A 14,257-nucleotide genomic window follows, 5' to 3' on the forward strand; every position below is an offset into this window, starting at 1 on the left:
ATTGAATTTAAAGTTGGGAAAAGTGATACCTCTCATATTGCTTTCCCCAAGGATTTCTTTAGCTATGTGTGGGTATTGATTGTTCCAGATAAAATTAGGAGTGTCTTATCCACTTCTTTGAAGAATGTTATGGACATCCTTAAAGGAATTGCATTAAATCTGCACAATGTCTTGGGTAGTATTGCCATTTTAATGATGTTTACTCTACCAATCCATGAGCAGGATATATGCCTCCATTTCTGTGTATCCTCTTTTATTTCTTGAAGCAGGGTTTTTGTTGTTTTGTGTGTGTGTGTGTTTGTGTGTGTGTGTGTGTAAGTCCTTCACATCTTTAGTTAAGTTGACTCCAAGATAAAATTGAGTTTGTGTGGCACCAATATAAATGAGACTTTTTTATATTCACTTCTTCTCTGTCGTTATTGGTGTATAAGAAGAACATTAATTTTTTCATGTTAATCTTGTAGCCTGCCACTTTACTATATGAATCTAACATTTCATAGATTTTGGTAGAGTCTTTAGGGTTTTCTAAATATAGTATCATGTCATCAGCAAATAGTGAAAGATTGATTTCTTCCTTTCCTATATGAATGCCCTTGATATCTTTTTCTTGCCTAATTGCTATGGCAAGAGCATCCAGCATTATGTTGAATAGTAGTCGTGAGAGAGGGCAGCCTTGTCTTCTATCATATTATTGAGGAAAGGCTTTTAGTTTATTTCCATTGAGAATAATATTTGTCATTGGCTTGTGGTAGATTGCCTTTACTATAATGAGAAAAGTTTCTTCTATTCTTGATGAGAGTTTTTATCAGGAATGGGTGTTGGACCTTATCAAATGCTTTCATTGCATCTATTAATCCAATCATATGGTTTTAATTTTTCTTTTTGTTGATATGGTGTATTGTGTTGATTGATTTACATATGTTAAACCATCCTTATGTTCCTGAGATAAAACCTATTTGTTCATGGTGAATGACCTTCTTGATGAGACATTGGATCTTGTTTGCCAGAATTTTTTTGAAGATCTTTGCATCTGTGTTCATCAGGGGTATTGGTCTGTAGTTTTATTTATTTATTTATTTATTTATTTATTTATTCATTCATTCATTTTTGCAGCATCTCTGTCTGGTTTTTCTATCAAGGTGATGTTAGCTTCGTAAAAAGTGTTTGGGAGTGTTCCTGATTTTTCAATTTCATGAAAGAGCCTGAAGAGGATTGGTAGAATTTCCTCTTGAAAGGTTTGAAAGAATTCGTTATTGAATCCATCTGGGTCTGGGCTTTTGCTTTTGTGAAGACTCGATGATCATTTTAATTTTCTCAGTAGCGATGTGTCTGTTTAGATATGCAAGGTCATCATGGTTTAACCGTGGAAGATTATAAGTCCAATAATTTATCCATTTCCTCCAGGTTTTTATGTTTTATGGCATAGAGTTTCTCGATATAGTCTCTGATTACTCCTTGTTTCTCTGCAGTGATCTGTGGTGATCTTTCCCTTTTTATTCTTAATCCTGTGTATTAGATTTCTCTCTCTCCAGTTCTTTGCGAGTTTTGCTAGTAGTTTATCAATCTTGTTTATTTTTTAACAAAGAACCTACTTTTGCTTTCATTGATATTTTGAATTGTTTTTTTGATTTCTATTTCATTGATTTCTTCTCTAAGCTTTATTATTTCCTTCTGCCTACCTATTTTAGGTACTTTTGTTGGTCTATTTTAGTTCCAAAAGCTGTGTCATTAAGCATTTTACATAGGCCCCTTATTTCTTTCTGATGTGTGCCTGCAAGGCTATAAATTTTCCTGTTAATACTTCTTTTGTTGTGTCCCATAAATTATCACAATTATGTCTTTATTGTCATTTGTTTCCAGGAATGTTTTGATTCCATTTTTTTTTATTTCATCTCTGATTCACTGGTTGTTCAGTAGGGTATAGTTTCCAGGTGTTACAGTTTTTCTTTTATGTTTCTTTGTAGTTCACATCTAATTTCAGTGCCTTGTGGTCAGTGATAGTAGTTTGTACAATTTCTGTCCTCTTGATTTTATGGAGATATTTTATGGGCCAGCATGTAATCTATCCTGGAGAATGACCCATGTGCATTGGTGAAGAATGTGCATCCAGTTTTCTGGGGATGGAATGCCCTATATATAGTCAACTTTCTTCCATTTCTATTTTAAGAGCTAATTTAGTCTTGTTGGGTCTCAACCTGGTTGATCTATCAAGGGGTGTCAGGGCAGTGCTGAGATCTCCCACTATTATTGTGCTGGTATTGATATGTTCTTTCAGTTCTGTCAAGAGTTGTATTAAATATTTTGCAGGTCTATCATTGGGTGCATATATGTTTAGTAGTGTGATTTCTTTCTGTTGCACATATTCTTTGATTATTACAAAAGGACAATCTTTGTCCTTTATAACTTTTCTGAGTCAAAAGTTTGTTTCAGCTGATACTAATATGACCACAGCGGCTTTTTTTTTGTTTTGTTTTGCTTTTGTTTTTGGGTCACACCTGGCAGCACTCAGGGGTTACTCCTGGCTCTATGCTCAAAAATTGCTCCTGACAGGCTCAGGGACCATAGGGGATGCCGGGATTTGAAACCATCCCTCTGTATGCAAGACAAATGCCTTACCCCCATGCTGTCTCTCAAGCCCCACACTCTGGCTTTTGTAAGGGTGCTATTTGTTTGGATGATTTTCCTTCAGCCTTTGTTTTGAGTCTATGCTTGTTTTGATTATTCCAGTGTGTTTCTTGTAGGCAGCAAAATGTTGAATTCAGCTTTCTGATCCATTTTGCCACTCTGTGTCTCTTAACAAGTGCCTTTAGTCCACTGACATTGAGAGAGATAATTGTCATGGGATTTATTGCCATCTTTGTGTAGAAGTTTGGTGTATCTGTTGGTCTTTCTTTTCTTAAAGTAGACCCTTTAGCTTTTCTTTTAGGGCTGGTTTTGAGTCTATAAAGTTTCTGAGCTGTTGTTTATCTGTGAATAAACATACATACTTCCTTCAAAACTAAAAGTGAGTATAGCTGGGTGTATAATTCTAGGGGAAGCATTCATTTCATTGAGTTTTGTCACTATATCCCACCACTGCCTTCTGGCCTGGAGGGTTTCTTGTGGCAAGTCTGCTGTAAATCTTAAGGATGCTCCTTTGAATGTGATTTACCTTTTTGATCTTACTGCTTTCAGTACTCTATCTCTGTCTGTGGGATTCTTCATTGTGTCTAGGATGTGTCTTGGGGTGCATTTCTTTGGGTCTCTTTTAGTTGGTACTCTTCTAACATTCAGGATTTGGTTGCATGCAGTATTTAGCTCTGGGAGTTTTTCTGTAATGATGTTCTTGACTGTTGATTCTTCCTGTGTTTCTGGGACTCCAGTGATTCTTATGTTGATTCTGTTCAATTTATCAAACATTTCTATTTTCATCTGTTCACAATCTTTGAGTATTTTTTCCATTGTCTGACCATTTGTCTTAGGGTTCTTTTCCAATCTCTTCTGCTGTATGGAGTTATTATGTATCTCATTATCCAGCTCACTAATATTGTATTCAGCTGCTGTTACTCTTTTGTAGAGGCTTTCCATAGTTTTTCTTTTTCCTCTATTGCATTTTTCAGTCCCATTATATAAGCTTGGAGTTTTCTGATTTCAATATTTGCCGTCTGTTCAGATCGATTTATACTTTCTTTGAGTTCTACAAACATCTTCTATATTTCTATTCTAAACTCCTTATCTGAGAGGTTAATTAAGTGGTTGGTATTTTGGGGTCATCAGAGCTGCCGTCTTTATTCTCTGTGCATGCTTTTACCCTGCATTGTTTCCCCATTGCCATGCTTGAAGAGTGTGTGATTTTTACTCCATGTTGCAATGGGGTTCATGTTTTGTAAGAAGTGCATGGCTGTGGAGTGAAACCGAGCAACCTTTGTATTGTTCTTGTTGTTTTTGTTGTTTATTTGTTTTTTTGCTTTGTTCCAGGTGTCACTTTTTTAAAAGTCTCCTTTAACTCAAAGACAGGCAGGAATTAGCCCTCATCCTTGTGGGCGGAGGCACTCCTTCTTGAGGTTAGGCACTTGAGAGCTGATTTCGCTGTGTTCTTCTTTTTCCATCAATGATATTTTCAAGATTATTTTTCATATAGAATCACATGTCACATGCTGAAATCCTGAAGGATATAAATTTTGGGTGATATGCTATTTCATATTATTTCAAATATATAAACTACTAAAATATATGAAAAGGGAAAATATTTAAAAGTGATCACATTAAAAATTGGGAGAGAGGGGCCGGGTGGTGGCGCTCGAGGTAAGGTGCCTGCCTTACCTGCGCTAGCCTAGGAGACGGACCGCGGTTCAATCCCCCGGCGTCCCATATGGTCCCCCAAGCCAGGAGCGACTTCTGAGCGCATAGCCAGGAGTAACCCCTGAGCGTCACCGGGTGTGGCCCAAAAACCAAAAAAAAAAAAAAAATTGGGAGAGAAAATGAGAAAAAATTAAAAGCTTGCATATATATGAGATAAGTAGGTAACAGTAAAGTTGCTCTAAAGGCTGGATGGATCACATGTCTTACATGCTAGATTACTAAGTTCAATCTGTAACATGACAGAACTCCCCTAGACATCACAATTATAACCCAGGGTGTCCTCCGGTATTGTCATGTGGTCCTTGGGGTCCCCAAAACATCTGAGCCTAGGAATTAAACTATGCCATCCAATTGCCTATAGATCTGGGAATGGTCTCCTGTTCTATAAGTGTTACTTTGAAGGCCCTTCCCTTGAAAAAGAGAGATAGAACTAACTCCAGATAAAAGATAAAATAACAATAATTATATTTAATTTCCAACTTAATATTTTAACTATAATTTAAACTGAGATTGTGTGTCCAAAGCTGCAGTAAAATATGTAGTGTTTGCCTTGTAGAGAGCCAACATGAATTCAATCCCCAACATGCCATATCGTCCCCAAAACTTGTCAGCATTAATCTCTGAGCACAGCACCAGGAATAAGTCTGAAGCACTGCCAATTATAATCCAAAATTCAAAAATAGATAGATAGACAGACAGACAGATATATATTAGAAAGATTATGACAATGAAATAAAAACAAAAGACTTCCAGATAAATAAAAGCTGAAAATTGAGGCAGGAGCAATAGTATAGCAAGTTAGGTACTGCCTTGTACACTGCTAACCAGGTTTCAATACCAGGAATCCCATATGGACTCTTGATTCCACCATAAGTGATTCCTGAGTGCAGAGCCAAGAATAACTACTAAGCAATGCTGAGTATGACCCCAAAAGCTAAAAATATACATAAAATATGCTGAATTAAATAAGTCCAAAATATATGTTCTCACATGTAAATAGTGCATCCAAGATGAAAGTTCACCTTGGATGAGATGATGATCAGATGTAGTATTTATTAGATATGTGATCAGGTGGCTATTTATATATAGGTTAGTTAATATACCAGAACAAATATTTGATATTTTCTCTTTTAAATATTATAATTTTCTAAAATCAATTGCAATTTTTTTTCCTTTTAAATTTTGTCAGATATTTCTTTGTATATTAATGTCTCTAATCTGTTAGTTACCTTCTAATATTGCTAACATTCACTTCTGTTAATTTTCTTTATTTTTCCTAGTTTATGACTCTGTAATTATTATGTTTTTTAATCTCAAATAAACTGAGTTGTATAGTGTTGTGTATGTAAATATTTTAGGGGATTACTATGTTACTCACCCTAAACTGATTGGTGATTGTGCCCTACCCTAGGGTGTGACCTGGCATTCTGCCCCCACCCTAGGGTAGTACCTGATTCTGCTTCCACCATTGGTTGGTATCTGGTCCCACCATTGGGTGGTACCTGATTCTGGTGGATAAAAACAAGAGTCTGTGGAAGGCCAGGGCTTTTTGGCTGGAACTGAAGCTGAGTCTTTGGACTTCAGTCTTGTCCACCGAATAAAGCAAATATTTCAATGAGCTGACTGTCTGCGAGCTGTTTACCCTCCATTTCACCTCAGAACCGTCGGCTAGACAGGGTGGCAGACGCGTGCTCCGAGCTGGAAGGGAAAGACGTCATCCTCCATCCCTCCATCAGTCAACCTCTTCAGGGGCTGACTTGCTACAGTATAGTTTATAGGATCTATTCAAATTTTATTTTTTAATTAATATTTCTATTTAAGTACCATGTTTACAACCATGTTTGTAGTTTCCTTAATCTAACTTTCATTTAGGTTTTTATGCTTTGACTAGTCAGTTAGGGTTTGTTTAATGCTAAATTACATACTTGATAATTTTAAAGATAATTTTATTTTACTCATTGTTATTTATAATACTGTTGATGATAGTATTTCATTCATATCAATATCACAGACTATGTCATTGTGCCCATTTCCCTTTGCCACTGTCTCAGGATTCACCCTCAAATTACCACCTTCTCTTCCACTATCTCCACACCATGGTAAGTTCAGTTATGTAGATCAAAAGACAGAGTCTGTCTTAGAGTACCAATTTGTTAGGTTACACCTTATTTTGCCTAAAACAAAGATCTTCCCTGATTCCTTTGTATGTTTGTTTACAAAATTGGGTTTACCCCAGAACAGAAATTGTCTTACTTGTAAACCTGGGTGGAATTGGCTGATAGCTTGAGCTATCTCTCCTTACTGCCCCACCCAGGGGTGGTATCTGTACTCAATAAAAAATGGCAGTTCTATCATAACAGAATGTGACTGAATGAGGGAAGTAGAAAGCCTGTCCAGAGTACAGGCTGGTGTGGGGTGGGGAGGAAGGACACGTGAGATATTGGTCATGGGAATGTTGCACTGGTGAAGAATTTTTATTTATATATACATATATATTAAAAAATAAAAAAAAGAAAAGATAAGGCCTCCCAATTCTTACCATAGGCTGTGTTCTTTACTGTATAGAAAGAGGAGGTACAGTAATTGCACCCCATATATTACTCAACCCTGGTCTGTATTGTGAATTGGGGGACCAAAAAAAAATGGTAGTTCTGTCAGGCAGTTTGCTCTCCATATGGAGAGCCTGGTTTGGATTATTTTATGCATGACCTTGATTCAATTCTTTCACCTGGGGTTGAAAATAGGGTGAGTAGGTGACTTTTTTCTTATTGTAAAACCTTTTTTAATGTGAGCATTTTACCCTTTAGTGTTGTTTTTATTACATTACATTAATTTTGATAGTTTTGTTTTCATTTTCCTTTGTCCCTAGATATATTAATTTTTTTCCAATTTCATCTTTGACTCATTGAGTGTGTTGATTAATTTCAATTTATTCTGGATTTTCTCACTTTATGTATACTTTTGCTTTTTAGTGTCATTCCATTGTCCTTTCGATATGTACTGTGTATGCCATCAGAATTTTTAAATTAAAACACGTTTTACCCCTTAACATATGCTCAATTCTAACAACCATGGTAGACAGAGAATCTTTACTCTTGTTGTTTCCTTTAGTTCTAGTTTGTCTGTTACTCAATCTCTGTTTTCTTTCTAATATTTTCTGGTTATTCTATCCATGATTAAAATTGTAATATTAAAGTCCATATGATTGTTTTGTTATAGAATTATCCTGTTTATTATGTCAATGGTGGTCTAATTTACATATCATCTAATTTTTTTACCTTATTAAGCATATAGAAGACAGTTCTTTTAAATCTTTGTTCGAAAGAATAACTACATATATTTTTGCTGTTGTTCTATTAGTCGAGCATGTTTTCCAGATTTTTTACTTTTTTGTTTTGTTTTGTTTTGTTTTTACTTTTTTTAAATTGAAATTTGCTTATCACCATTCCCCATATTTACAGAATATGCAGAGATAAAATATGTATAACTCACTTTTACTAAAATCGTTATTTTACAAACTGTTTTTGATATACCATCTATGGTCCTGAATATGTGTTTTTGTTCCATTTATTAGTATAGATGCATTAAATACCTTGATTTTTTCAGGAGTATTACCTCTACCAATTATATTTTATACCCAGGTATCAAATGGTCTGTATGCCAACAACAATTCCAATACTCTATGATGATAGTCATAGCTTCCAGTAGCCTCTAACATAATGTCCAAACTCCTCACCATTTAAATCAATATTCAAGTCAGATGACTAGTATCTAAGACAGCCTTCCAAACAATTCCAATACTTCTTTTTTGTCCTGAGTAAGAAGTCAAAAATTGCACAGCCTCCTTTGTACCATTTTATTGTGCCAGGGAAAGAACAGGGCAAAGATGAGTAAGATGTCATAGAATTTATCAAATTTTCTGTTGAATGGGCATTTTCTTTATTGGTACAGATTTTGACATATTTATAAAGTTATCACAAAGTTATTTTGGTCCACTTGTTTAATTAGTCTCAACATGATGGAGCAATGGCTTCTAGGTTCCTAATTTGAGTTTATATGAACTATGGTCAAACTATTGAAAAATAATTTGCAGTGCTCAACTATGTTTAAATTTGTTTTAGAATGTTACTTTAAATTTGTCTTAAAGTACATTTTTACTTAAAAGGAAATTAGTAGAATTGAAGTTAATCAGTTATTCTCAAACATCATGCTATGTTGTATTCTTTGGTTGCAAGGTGCTAGTTAATTAAAGCTATATTAATAACATCTAAATCTGAAGAAGAATACAAAATTTCTAATATATCCTAGATAATAAACTAAGTTGTAACATAAATATGATTTCAAAGAAATTTGGAAAAAACAAAGACATTTTCAATATTTTAAGAACATGTATGTTTATTTCAGTTACAAAAATGAAAGTGACTTGGATCTCTCTGTGATAAGAAAATTATTATCATCTGTACATTACTGACTTGATTTAGATAGTCAATAGAACAAAGTATCTAAATTCGCTTATTGCAGAGGAAATCTCTAAAAAGAGCATGAGAGATTATCAAAGTGATTAATAATATTAAAACCTTAACTGCATATTTATAAATAATGTAATTTTAATTATATATAACATTTTAAAATAATTTGGTATAATCAGTATGATTATTGAGCTAATCACAAGATGCTATGGAAATACATAGTAGACAAACTCAGCAATAAAACAACATTTTTGAAAGATCAAATCTTCCTTTTTGTCAAGATCTTTATGAAGAGGAATACTTCCTAAAAAAGTCTAAATTACCTAAGCAAAGATACATAAAAATATAATTTAGACACAGAATAACAAGGGAAAACAAAATAGCAATAAACAATAATCTCAACATTTTATTTTATTAAATCATATAGCATAATATGTCAGCGATAGTCAGAGCATCAGGTACTTGTGTGGAGATCTTGGTAGGCCAAGCTTTGTGGTTTAGACTTGACATTGTAAGTTCATATGAGAAATCAGTTTTGGGGCTGGACCAATAGTGCAGCGGTAGGCGTTCGCCTTGAACTTGGTTACCTAGGATGGACAACAGTTGGATTTCTCGGTGTCCCATATGGTCCCCCAAGCCAGGAGCGATTTCTGAGTGCATAGCCAGTAATAATCCCTGAGCAGCATTGGGTGTGCCCCCAAAAACAAACAAACAAAAAAGCAAAAGAAATCAAAGTTCCCTGATGTCTATTTTGAATAAAGTGCTTTTTAAATATCTTGTGGATTTTATTGTGAATGAATACAAGAAAGACTATATAGGAAGCTATCAGATCAGATAAAATGTGAATCTTAAATCTTAAAATGAGAGGACAGCTGATAAGGCACTGGAGTTGCATGGTGCTTAATTAGGTTCAATCTCCAGCAACCCACAGAGTTATTGCTGAGTGATACTTGAGTGCAGATCTAAGGGTATGCTCTGAATGCAGTCAATTGTAAACACAAAACAAAACACAACATAACTTTTTAAACAACAGCTATAAACTATAGGTAATAAGGGAAATAGGGTTTAAAATACATAGAATTTGGTTTCTTGTGAGTAAAAATTAAAAATAAATTTGGAATGAGTTACAGTTTCTAGGTTGGCAAGGACTGATTAGTCTCGATAATCGGGTTTGTAAGGCTGTATAATATAGCACATGGAAAGATTTAATGGGATGTTTTATGCAAAGTCCTTGATTAAGTTGGAATCTACTAGATATGAATGAATACAGCTTCTTCTTTTTGTAAAAATGTATTTTCAAAAATTGGGCAAGATATACAAGCATTTCCTTTCAGTTTCTATCTTAGTAAAGATAGACAAGCATGGAGCTAAGTGCTAGCTAGATAAGATGCACCAGATTTATTGTATTTAATGAAAGAATCTCATTAATAAATTGATATAGTCATTGTTATCATCTGAATTGTTTTGTGTAAAAAATGTAGTTAACTTGTTGAGTATTCTTATTAAATGCTAAAATATGCAGTTTTATGCTTGTTCAGAGAAAAAAGAATCAAGCCAAATTACTTTCCAATGAGCCTACACAAGAATTCCCAAATGTATAATCCCAAGTATAATGTCTTTTTGTTATATCTTTGCAATTTGTTACCACTATGGTAAATATGTTAGGATTTAATTGCCAATTAGTTCATAGAATTTTACACAGCTTTGTTCTAAAGCTATTATAACTTTAAAGGAAAATAATTTTTAAGAATACAACTCAAAGTGCAAATATATCTTAGAGAAATAAAATAATAAGATTATTGGGAGCTTTGCAAGAAACTGAATCTTCTAAAATGAGGACATTATTTTAGCAATAACAGCAATAACATCTCTAATTGTCACTACTAAAGAAATATAAACACATAGAAGTTACAATTTCTATTCAATTATACATTGATGATATCTTGGATGCTTTTATTCTGAAATCATATGCAGTGTTATTAAAATGAATGATATATTCTATGATAAAAAGACTTCTTGTCCTCCATACATAAATGTTCTTGGGATGCTTTTAGTGAATATATTATTATAAAATAAAAACATATTGCTGTAAAACAAATCAAACAGTAAATTCCTTGTTCTAGAAATAAGTACTATTGCAAATTTTTACTCCATGTACAGTATGATGAATTTTAATTTTTTTATTTAATATCTGAAGTCACACAATAAACTACACTGTTCTTACATTATGTGTTGCTGACCTTCAAGGATCTGATAATACACCACAGGGCATGAACAGCACCAAACATTCAAGCCTTCTATTGACTGCTGTAGATGGGCTAAGAATTTCTGTAGGACAGCCCTTCAAAAAAATCAGGATAGGCAACATCTCCATAAGACCTAATAATAAAAAGTTTTATTCACTTTAGTTCTAAGGATAAAGGTCACAGGGGAAGGAGATTCTTCTAGGATAAAATTATTCATATTTCATCAAAATTCAGAAACAACTCTACTTGAGTTTACACAAAGCGTTAACAGGTCTGAGAAGTAGAATATCTTGCGAGCATCTGGGATTCTATGCCCCAGCAAGATAAAACTTGGAGGGATGAATTGTGCTAAGAAGGACTCTTAGAGAAAGACACACCATAGACTATAGTTCAGACTGCAGTCTTGGGAGACAAGTCTCTATGAAGCTCTCATCTTCCTGAAAGTTAGAGGACTTTGAACAAAACTCCTATTAATTAACAAACAACCTTGAAGCATACATGGAGTTATGATATACTTTGATGAGACTTTCAGGGTGGTAAAGATATACCTTCTTTCTCTCCCCAAAGACCCTTGCTTTTTTGCAGGATAATAAATTTAGAAATATCATCTGGAGATTCTTCTTTACCGCATTTTCTTAGACAAGTAATAATACCTCTATCCTAAATCTCAAAGCGGGAATATTTATATGAAATTGTTTGTACAATTATGGACAAATGAAGAAATGTTTTGTTATTAGCTTACAAACTTCCTACAAGTCTGAACTCCAGGCCCAGCTTAATTTAGTGGTTCTAGATCAGGTCTCTTTTGAGGTTGTAGTAAAACTTTTGCAGGAAGTTGTTTACAGAGCTCCTTGACAAAGAATTTTATGAAATCACAAAACTAATATGTGAGCTACAAATTAATTCTTGCTGCCAGTCTGCAGTTTAAGATCCATACTGAAGGTATTAAATAACCACAGCACAAATGATGCTCAGGCCCCAAGAAGAAAATAAGACCACAGGTCCTTCTTTGACAATGCCCCAACAAGATATTCTTGTTTGTTGGTTGGTTGGTTTTGGTTTTGAGGTCACACCTGGAAATATTTAGGAGTTACTCTTGGCTCTACACTCACAAATTAGTCCTGACAAAACTTAGGAGATAAGACGAGATGCTACACATCAAACTTAGGTTGTCTGTGTCCCAGGCAAGCACCCTACCCTCTATACCAGTGATTTTCAAACATTTTAAACAGGGGGCCAGTTCATTGTCCCTCAGACCATTGGAGGACCTGACTATGTAAAAACAAAAACTATGAACAAATTCCTATGCACATTGCTTATATCTTATTTTAAAGTGAAGAATCAAAATGAGAACAAATGCAATATGTGGACCGAGGGCTATAGTACTATCACTTTGGCCCCTATAGTATGACATTTTTTATTTTTCAATATTTTTATTAAATCACCATAAAATATGGATTTTCAAATTTGTTGATGATTAAGTTTCAGTTATATAAATGTTCCCACACGCATCCCTTCATCAGTGTTCATTTTCCTTGACCAGTTCTCTAATTTCCCAGTTCGTTTGTTTTTTGTCCAGCCCCCAACATGCGTCTATGATAGTCTTTTTCTTCTCTCTTTCTCTCTCCCTCCCTCTCTCTTTCTCTCTCTCCCTTCCCTCCCTCTCTCTTTCTCTCTCTCCCTCTCTCTCTCCCTCTCTCTCTTTCTCTCCTTCCTCTCTCTCTTTCTCTCTCTCCCTCTCTCTCTTTCTCTCTCTTTCCCTCTCTCTTTCTCTCTCTCTCTCCTCTCTCTCCCTCTCTCTCTCCCTTTGTCTCTCTCTTTATCTATCTAACTCTTTCTCCCTTTATCTCTTCCCCTTTGTCCTATTTTGCACCATGATTAACAAGGTATTTTATCTTCACAAAATCCCCAGTCAAGAATCTTGTAGAAAGAGTCTATAAAATTAGCTTTATAGAGACAAAAATTCACACATTTTCATTATGAGATATATTTCCTATATTCTATCTTGGAATATTTAATTCAACTTGCTTTGCACATTCCATTTTGCTATTTCCCACACCCCTTTCTCTGTCCATGTATATAACATATTCCTGTTACCTTATTGGATACTAGAGTGCTGTTCTGGAAATCTTATGTTCTCTATTAAATATTTTTTCTTCTTTTATACTCTGCTTTATACTTTGTCTTCTGAAATTCCTTTGACTATTCCTAGAAGAAATAGTTAATAAACCTAGGGTCTGAGTGGAGATCAGGATTAACATTTTCTTATTAGGCAAAGAACATAATTTTATCTTTCTCTAAAAACTTCAGATCCCAAAATTCAAACACTAAGAAAAAGTTTCCATATTAAGCAGTGGGTTCATATCATGCAATGGGTCCATATCAAGTGGGTTCTGGGTAAATATTTTCTTCAGAACTTTATTGTCCATGCAGGTTTGTAACAAGACAACTTATTGGCTGTGGGTTTCAAGTATCTTAAGTATATCACTGTTAGCTGCAATAGTTATTAATATATATTAATTTTATTCTTTACTTCTATTACACATTTATCCATGCAACATATCAATATTCTTTTAAAGAGCAACATAAATATACAAATATTTTATTTTACTTCAAAATGTGAGTCTTGATAACCTCCTATATTTGTGATTGCTATCACTTTCAGGATATGACAAAATTACAGCATACTGGATGATTACTGAAACCACAGTTTATTCTATTTCATTAAACATAAGCAGGTATTTAATACTGCTGATTAGGATTATAGTATATCTCCTTAGTTATTAATTTAGTTCATAAAGGAGTAATATATATGTTATAAAGGTATAATTACATGAAATCTATTATAACCATTGTTATAAAACCTCATGATTTTAGGGGGGCCACACCCAGTAATGCTCAGGGGTTACTCTTGGCTCTGTACTCAGAAATCACTCTTGGCTCTGGGGACTATATGGGATGTCAGGGAATAAACCCAGGTCTGTCTTGGGTCAGCAGCATGCAAGGCAAATGTCCTACCACCGTGATATCGCTCCAGCAACAGAAATATTCTTTTCTTGAGAGTAAGGGTATATAAGTCACGAAAGTACAGAGAGAAAATATATATTTGAATATTATCTTTGAAGGCATGCCATTACATTCATTTTCCTTGTAAGTTGTATAGTTAAGAATACTGTCCTCCCACCTATCATACTATCAAAT

General features: G+C 34.3%; 1 pseudogene; it reads left to right on the top strand.

The window, feature by feature from the left end:
- Window positions 1-6,863: 6,863 nt before the first annotated feature.
- LOC126008005 (uncharacterized) lies at window positions 6,864-6,978 on the top strand (annotated as a pseudogene).
- The last annotated feature ends 7,279 nt before the right edge of the window (window positions 6,979-14,257 follow it).

The sequence above is a fragment of the Suncus etruscus genome, chromosome 4, assembly GCF_024139225.1.
Source record: "Suncus etruscus isolate mSunEtr1 chromosome 4, mSunEtr1.pri.cur, whole genome shotgun sequence".
NCBI classification, from domain to species: domain Eukaryota; kingdom Metazoa; phylum Chordata; class Mammalia; order Eulipotyphla; family Soricidae; genus Suncus; species Suncus etruscus.